This window comes from Schistosoma mansoni, chromosome 4 (genome assembly GCF_000237925.1).
Source record: "Schistosoma mansoni strain Puerto Rico chromosome 4, complete genome".
Lineage (NCBI taxonomy): Eukaryota > Metazoa > Platyhelminthes > Trematoda > Strigeidida > Schistosomatidae > Schistosoma > Schistosoma mansoni.
Window position 1 is genome coordinate 30477340 of NC_031498.1, and position 8284 is coordinate 30485623.

Below are 8284 nucleotides of genomic sequence, written 5' to 3' on the forward strand. Positions count from 1 at the left end.
TGAAACAATGTGAATCAAGGAAGAGATGATAAAATTCAATCCGTTTGTGATGAATTTTCAGAGGATCTCCATTATACTACCTATACGAATAGATAAGTAGTATGTATCACGAAGTAAAAGTAGTATACTTACGAACGAAAGAAAAGGGAAGAGAAAACGGATAGCAATGAAAATAACAACAGGAATAGAGGAACAATAGAGTAATAGGGAACAACTCAAATATGATGTGTAAATAGTTTTTTTCATGTATTGTTTTCATGTTTTAAAGATTCAGTGAGTAATGTTGCACAGTGCAATAAACTGGTTTATTATCCAAGACTTCGTTTATTATAGGAAAATCTAGGACAGTTGATTGATCTCATTTAAGACATATCAGTCAGTTATTGAAATCACGTGATGTTATTTGTAGGTGTGTATAGTTGGTTCTCGTCAGGTAAAATGACACACGTTTTGGATAGATATAGAGTTGAGATCATGAGTCAATTGAAAGTAGACCATCAACGAAAACCTGGAAGCACTGGACGGCCGTTCCGTCCTATTGTGGGACTCCTCAGCACCGTTGGATGCCGACTCAGTGGTCTATCGGTTAAGTACTCGCGCGCGAGACTGGTAGGTCCTGGGTTTGAATCTCGCGAGACGGTATCGTGTTTATGTCTTAGAAATATTACTCGCATCTAATGGGATCACGTTACCTATGGCGAAGACGAGATATCCATCTATCAATTAAGGGACGAGTATACTGTGCAGTAGTTCGTTCTGTTCTAATTTACGGCTGCGAAACGTAACCATTAAAAGTAGAAAGTAATTGTAAGTTACTAGTATTTGACCACAAATGTCTTAGAAATATTGCTCGCATCTCCTGGGATCACCGGGTAAGTAATAGTGAGGTTAGTCACATGGTATTAGAGAATGATGGTAAATCAATTGATGAAATTGTAAATCTTCATCGACTGAGATGGTTAGGCCACGTGTTACGTATGCCTGAATACCGATTACCACGACGCGCTATGCTGACTAGTGTAGGGGATGGTTTGAAGAAAGTCGGGGGTGGCCAAACCAAAATGTGGTATCAGAGCTTGAAGTCACTAACTTCTAGTCTGAACCATGTTGATAGATGTAGACTACTTGGTTGGGGTCTGCGGGACTATCGTAACCAATGGTTGGAGACTGTGTGTGACATGGCTCAGAATCGATTACTATGGAGTAGGTGTATACACTCTTTATCTTCTCTTAAACCTTGAGTTTGAAATTGCTTCATATCTGTCTTTCTTCCTTTACTATATCCTTATATATTACCACCATTAAATGAACTACTTCTATGAGTTCGGTGTTCATCTTATTGTGCTAGTGAGGTATGGCAACTTGGACCGATGCAATATATATATACCTCAACCTACGTTGTAGCTAAGTGACTATTTATGAGTTATTTTTGTAACCAAATGAAAAAAAAACAAAAAAACTTTCTTCCGGTAACTAATATACTATTGAATAACAACAAATAAATCGACCTCACTTTTTTTGCTTTTCGTTGTTGTTTTTTTCTTTACATCACAATAACTTCTACTACTATTCTACACAGGTAACTTAAGAAACCCCTACCATTTAGAAAAAAGGGGGGAAAGAAATAAGGGAAAGACTATTCCCATATTACTATTTTTACATCCTAATTCATATTACTAATAATGAGAAGAAAAGGAGAAAAAAACCAAAAAAAAAATTTTTTTCGTTTAAAATAATCATAATTATGTCAATCAATTAAAACTTTGATGTTTCACTTTTTTTTCTTTTTTTCTATTTTTTTGTTTCTAATTACATAATCATAATTATAGGTGGAGGCAAAATGAACTGTGGAATGATTTCGGACGGAAATAAAGTAAAAAAGAAACGAAACAAAGCAACAAAGAAAATCAGAAAGAAAATCGCACAAGCAAGTGGCTATCAGGGCTCAGTGGCCGAGTGGATAACGCGATGGCGTTTGAAGCGAACGGTACTGGGTTCGAGTCCCAGGGTGAACATCAATTCCGAGATGCATGTACATCCAGCTGACGAGTCCCAAATAGGACGAAACGCGCGTCAAACTGGATTCCACTGCTAGCCACTATCCATCTTTGCTTATAAGACTTGTGAATTTAGGCTATATCGAGTCAATACACACAGTATGTACATATGCCAATTAGAGACTGACCAGTTGCAGTCCTAACACATCGATTGGAAGATTCAAACAAACAATACTAAATGAATTTAAAATGAGAAGGGGTTTCGTGGAGATTTCAGTATTTTTTCATAGTTGAAATTATGAGTCAATTAAAGCTGCTGCGCACTGCTGAGGAGTCTCATAATAGGACAAAACAGCCGTTCAGTGCTTCCAGGTTTTCCATGGTGATCTAGATTCAATTGACTCATGATTTCAACTATGAAAAAACAATAAAAAAATATGAATATCAGAAGGGGGTTTTTGTGTGGATATCATAGTAATTTTTCAATAGTTGAGATCATGAATCGATTAAAGCTAGACCATCAGTGAAAACATGGAAGTACTGGATGGCTTTTTTGTTCTATTTTGGGACTGTTTGAAATCTAGTAAAATTCAACATTTCAAAGTGTAAGGATGGCTCGTTGGCGAACTCAAGGAAGCCTCAACAAGCTCAGAGAGAGCTGAAGACATTCCATCTAATCATCGTTAGAGGAACATTCTAAGATGTCGACGTTTAGCTTCGCTATTGGATGAATAAGAAGGATCCCCTATGTGCCTATTGGCTGTCCGAGTTGATGATTTATTTTCAGCCAAAAACTATAAGTACATGATTACATGTTGATTATTATCAAAAAGTTAGACAATAACACCATTGGATGCCGGCTAAATGGTCTGGAGGTTAAGCGTTCCGTGCGCGTGATCGAAGGTCCTGGGTTCGAATCCCTCGAGCGGAATCGTGGATGAGCACTGCTGAGCAGTCCCTATTGATGCTCCATTCAAACACAATGTTATACTAGATATAGTACATATAATTAACATCATAAGAGACATAAAGCTTTAAGTAAAGATTTCATGCAACCCAATGTAGGTAATGCTGATTAAAAACGTATATACCTACAAAATGTAACTTCCTGTCAACAGTTAGTTTTAATGGATCAATTTAATGATTAAAGCACCAGGATTTTTTTAGTTAAAACTCTGTTCTTCATCTACTAGAACTTGAATAACTTTCATTTTATCAATAGTATTAATTTGATTTCGAAGGTAATCAAACGAATGACGTCCTAACATGTCGACTTAGAAAATCAGTAAAGTCAACACAGCGAATCAAGAATTACATAAGATTGACAAGCGCTAACTTACAAAAAAAAGCATTATACTTTGTTCGGAAAAATGATATTATCTAGTACAGAGGGATTATGGAGGTTGTAGAGTTTTCATAGTTAAATCATAAACTGGAAACCTAGAAGCGCTGGACAACTATATGGTATTTGTATGGGACTACAGGGGATAGAACCCTGGACCTTTGATGTAACACGAACACCTAACTTGTAGAGCGTTAATTCATGACCCATTGGTGCACATATCCGACTTCAATCAATTCACGAGTTCAAACCTGGCTCTTTTCATGTATATGAAGAACTGAATGTTGATATCCTACTTGTGCTGTTATTCGTTTTTGATAAGGATCATTACATCAGACTATAATTGATTGACTTTGAGATTACATCGCCGATAAACTCATTATTCTACATACAGATTGATTGAAACGTTACTATGTTAAGCCCCCATAGCTTATTCCAGTTTCTGGACAGACCAAGTTACCCATTCTTCCTGAGTCATATTTTGAACTTTTTAATTATTCATTTATCAAGCCTTGACTATTTTTATGTTCACGTATGTGTGTATTCAGAATATACAGATGTTTATTAACCGTTGTCTACGCACAATACTTCAGATCCGTTGACCAGACACTATCAGCAACATTCTACTGTGGGAGAGAACAAACCAGCTTAACAATCTTCCCAATTGATAAAAATCTCTGTTGAAAATTAACATGAATGAATGTGTGAATAAAGGGAATTTGTAAAGTAATAATAATAATAGCTTGCTCAAGATTTTAACTGAGGAACTACTATAAGTAATTTTTAGTAAAGATGGATAGTGGTTAAAAATGGAAACGAAAACGGGTGTTTCTTCGTCAGTTCGTCAGCTGGATGTAATCACATCTTAAAATTGATGTTCACTCTGGGACTCCATCCCAGTGACGCTCGCTTCAAATACCATCGCGTTACATAGTCGGTAGACTCGAGCTCAAACTGAAGATGAACGAAGTTTGAGCCTTCAAATTTTATAATTTCAATCAGTGATAAGAAAATGTCTTTAAGTCAAAGGGTTATCTATAAATTGCCAAATTTTATTAAATGTATATATATTTTACCTATAGAGTCCATCATCTTATCAATTATTGTTTACTTTAATAGTTCAGTCCATGAGTCAATTAAAGCTAGACTGGTTTCAAGAGATATTTCCTGGAGTTCTAGTGAGAAGCAGTGACCAGTGAAGTTCAACCAGGTCTGTCGTGAGATATCAACCCACTGAAGGCAATGGTGAATGGTTGCTCAATTTCGTAGATTGTTTGAAGTTAGACATTAACAATGTTGGATGCTGGATCAGTGGTGTAGAAGTTAAGCGCTCACGCGAGAGACCGATAGATCCTGGATTAGAATCTCGCGAGATAGGATCGTGGATGCACACTACCGAGGAGCCCCACAATAGGATGAAACGGTTGTCCAATGCTTCCAGGTTTTCCATCGTGGTCTAGCTTCAATTGAATCATGCATCCAACTTTAACATTATAGAAAACCTGGAAGCGCTTGACGGCCATTTCTTTCTAGTATAGAACTCCTCAACAGTACCCATCTAAGATCCCGCTCACGGGATTCAAACTAAGAACTTTCAGTCTCTCGTGTGAACACTAACTATTAGACCATTGAATTTCAAGACATTATTCAATTGATTACCATATTACAGAACTATGTTTAACAACAAAAAATCAAAGTTTAATTGTCTGTTTATACATATCTATTAAATAAATTCATTCAACCATAAAAATAATCCTCATCACCATCATAATTAAGGTGTCTTTAATTTTTAATTATTTATGAATAATTAAGGGAAAAAAAAGTTGTATTCTGTATACCAAAAAAAATGATAATAATTAAAAGAAATTGAATTAGGATACGAAAATAATGATTCACATCATTAGAATGGGAAGCAGTGACCAGTGGAGTTCAACTGAGTCTGTTGTGAGATAACAACTCACTGAAGACAATTGGTGAACGGTTGCTGAATTTTGTGGATTGGTTGAAGTTAGATATTAACACTGTTGGATGCCGACTAGCTCAGTGGTCTGGCGGTTAAGTGCTCTGGCGTGAGACTGGTAGGTCCTGGGTTCGAGTCTCGCGAGGCGGGATCGTGGATGAGCACTACTGTGGAGCCCCACAATAGGATGAAACGGTCGTCCAGTGCTTTCAGGTTTTCCATGGTGGTCTAGCTTCAATTAATTCATGATTTCAACTATGAGAATGGGAAACATTTTAGAAAGTATGTTGTACCAGACTGGTATTTCATATATCTGTATACCTACGAATTAAATGAGATCGTACACAATACTTACTATATTCAGGGAGACGGTCTTTAAGTAGTTAATTATTCCTGGAAAAATCATCAAATTAAGCAGTGATCATGTATTTAACAATGGGCAGCTTCCAGAATTGTCCACCTACACGTTATTTTGAAGTCTTGACGACTAAATTATGAGTAAAACAGATATAGTTATTATTATTAGTATTAGCTTTATTCAATATTTTATTTTTGGTACAATATAGAATTCTCAGCAACAATATTTCTACAAGTTTCCATTTCTTACTTCTTCGTCGATCCTGATGATAAATATTCAATGATCGCCAGTTAGAAGTTAGAAATCCAGTCAATCGACATCTAAATAATGTAGATTCTTTTTGGTGTATATCACCTGCCAGCAATCACGATCTCTCTGATTCCGCCTTTTTTAAACTTTTACAGAGAAAGGTTGTACACGTTTCAGAAACGTACCTTAATAGGTTGTGCGATTAATAGCCATAATGATGTGTTAAAACAAACAAAATTAGATAACTTGTTGAAATATATGGATGACAAGAACAGGTAGCCGAGATGTTTAAGCAGGCCACCACATTGGTGTGATTGTGTGTTCAATGGATTAAATCATGAATCGACCATGTGAGAGCATTTCGACAGGGAGAGAGGACTCTCCCCACCCTCGGCCGTACCATGGCATATATACAATGTAATAAGAGTTGCTTGTATCTAACAATATACCTCAGATAAATTGACATTATCCACCATACATGGTGGGAAATGTTAACCCATCAAGTTTATATGTGTGGCGAATGAAACAATCATTACAAGCGGTATTGGATAACCGTTAGATTACTTTACAAAATGGCTGAAGTTGGAAATATAGACCACTCGAGACCAATTTTATGGTCTAGTAGTCAAACGCTAGTTGTGAAACCTCAAGGTCCTAAATTCTATCCTTGGAGAGGTCTTCGGTCCCCACTACTGTGTAGCCTCGTATTAAGATGGGACCACTATCCAGTGCTTTCCGACTTCCAAAGCCATATCAGTTAATGACAATTCGTGACGAATATCACCGAGTATATTTATAGTATGTGACATATAAGTAACTTATGAACTATATAAATTTTACCTAAGAAATATACATAACTACCTTGAGTATATTCATCAGGTATAATGAATAATCCGTTAAGTGAAAGGATTGTTTACAATATGTTCATTTTCATATCTATTCAATTATGTTTAATATTATCATGTAGGGAATATATGATTATTGTAATAAACAAAGGGAATTAAAGGGGGAAATTAAGGAAAACACAATTAGAAATGGAACGACATCCCCACCACGAGAAGGCAGTGGTTAGGACTTCCCCTGGCAGAGGCTATATACGCATGGCCATGTGAGAGCATTTCGAGAGAGAAATTAAGGAAAACACCATTGGAAACAGAACATTACATTTTTTGGCATAATTCATATCAGAAATAAATTAATTACAGGGGTAAAACATCAATGGGAAGATTCAAACAAAACAATACCAAGTGAAATTAAACTTCGCCTCATTGCAAAAGCAAGTGGCTATCAGGGCTCAGTGGCCGAGTGGATAACGCGATGGCGTTTGAAGCAAAAGGTACTGGGTTCGAGTCCCAGAGTGAACATCAACTCTGAGATGTAGGTACATCCAGCTGACCAGTCCCAAATAGGACGAAACGTGCGTCAAACTGGATTCCACTGCTAGCCACTATCCATCTTTGCTTATAATGCTTGTGAATTAAGGCTATATCGAGGCAATACACACAGTATGCACATATACCAATAAGAGACTGACCAATTGCAGTCCTAAAACATCAATGGGAAGATTCAAACAAAACAATACTAAGTGAATTTAAACAGGGGTAATAGTTTTAAAGTAGAAATAAACTATCGTTGATTATATATCTATGAACATATTCAATTGATTGTTGTTAAAACTTCCAATCTCTTCTATATAAGAACATTCCAATCTTGTTCTAACTGTGAGGTTATTCATTGTTTTCTAATAAACTGTGTTTGTCATTTGTTTGAAATGATCAAACGATTATGTATACGGATTTGAACTGGGTAATATAGTTATACTCTTAATGTTTACTTGATAAGAATAAGCTTGATTGGATGATATGTTTAATATCGATTTCAATATGATACTATTGTAATTCTCATTCTATGTGTTAAAGTGGTGTAAAAGTCTTCTCAGAATGACATGCAGAAAGGAATTTTGAAACGAAATGAAACTAAATGGAGTTCAACCATGTCAGATGTGAGGCAGTAACCCATTGAAGACAATGGAAGATGGTCGTGCAATCTCGTGGATTGGTTGAAGATAGATATTAACACTGTTGGATGCCGGCCGGTTCAATGGTGTAGAGGTTAAGCGTTCTTGCATGAGACCGATCGGTCATTGGTTCGACTCTCACATGCTGGAACGTGAATGCTCATTGCCGAGGACGAAACAACCGTCCACTCCATCCAAACCTGTCCTGGGCAATCCTTTCCAGTTCTTTACAGTTAACATTCATCCTTTTCATATCTGCTTCTAATTCACAAAGTAATGTGTTCTTCGGCCTTCCTCTTTTCCGCTTCCCTTCACCATTCCATGTTAGGGATTGTCTCGTGATGCAATTTGGTGATTTCCT

The 8284-nt window shown here is 36.5% G+C and overlaps 2 non-coding genes across 2 annotated transcripts; both read left to right on the top strand.

The window, feature by feature from the left end:
- Positions 1–1944: 1944 nt before the first annotated feature.
- Smp_tRNA_00980_Pseudo_TTG.1.1 lies at positions 1945–2015 on the top strand. Its single transcript has one exon. It is a non-coding gene (tRNA).
- Positions 2016–7199: 5184 nt separating this feature from the next.
- Positions 7200–7270, top strand: Smp_tRNA_01328_Pseudo_TTG.1.1. The gene has a single exon. It is a non-coding gene (tRNA).
- The last annotated feature ends 1014 nt before the right edge of the window (positions 7271–8284 follow it).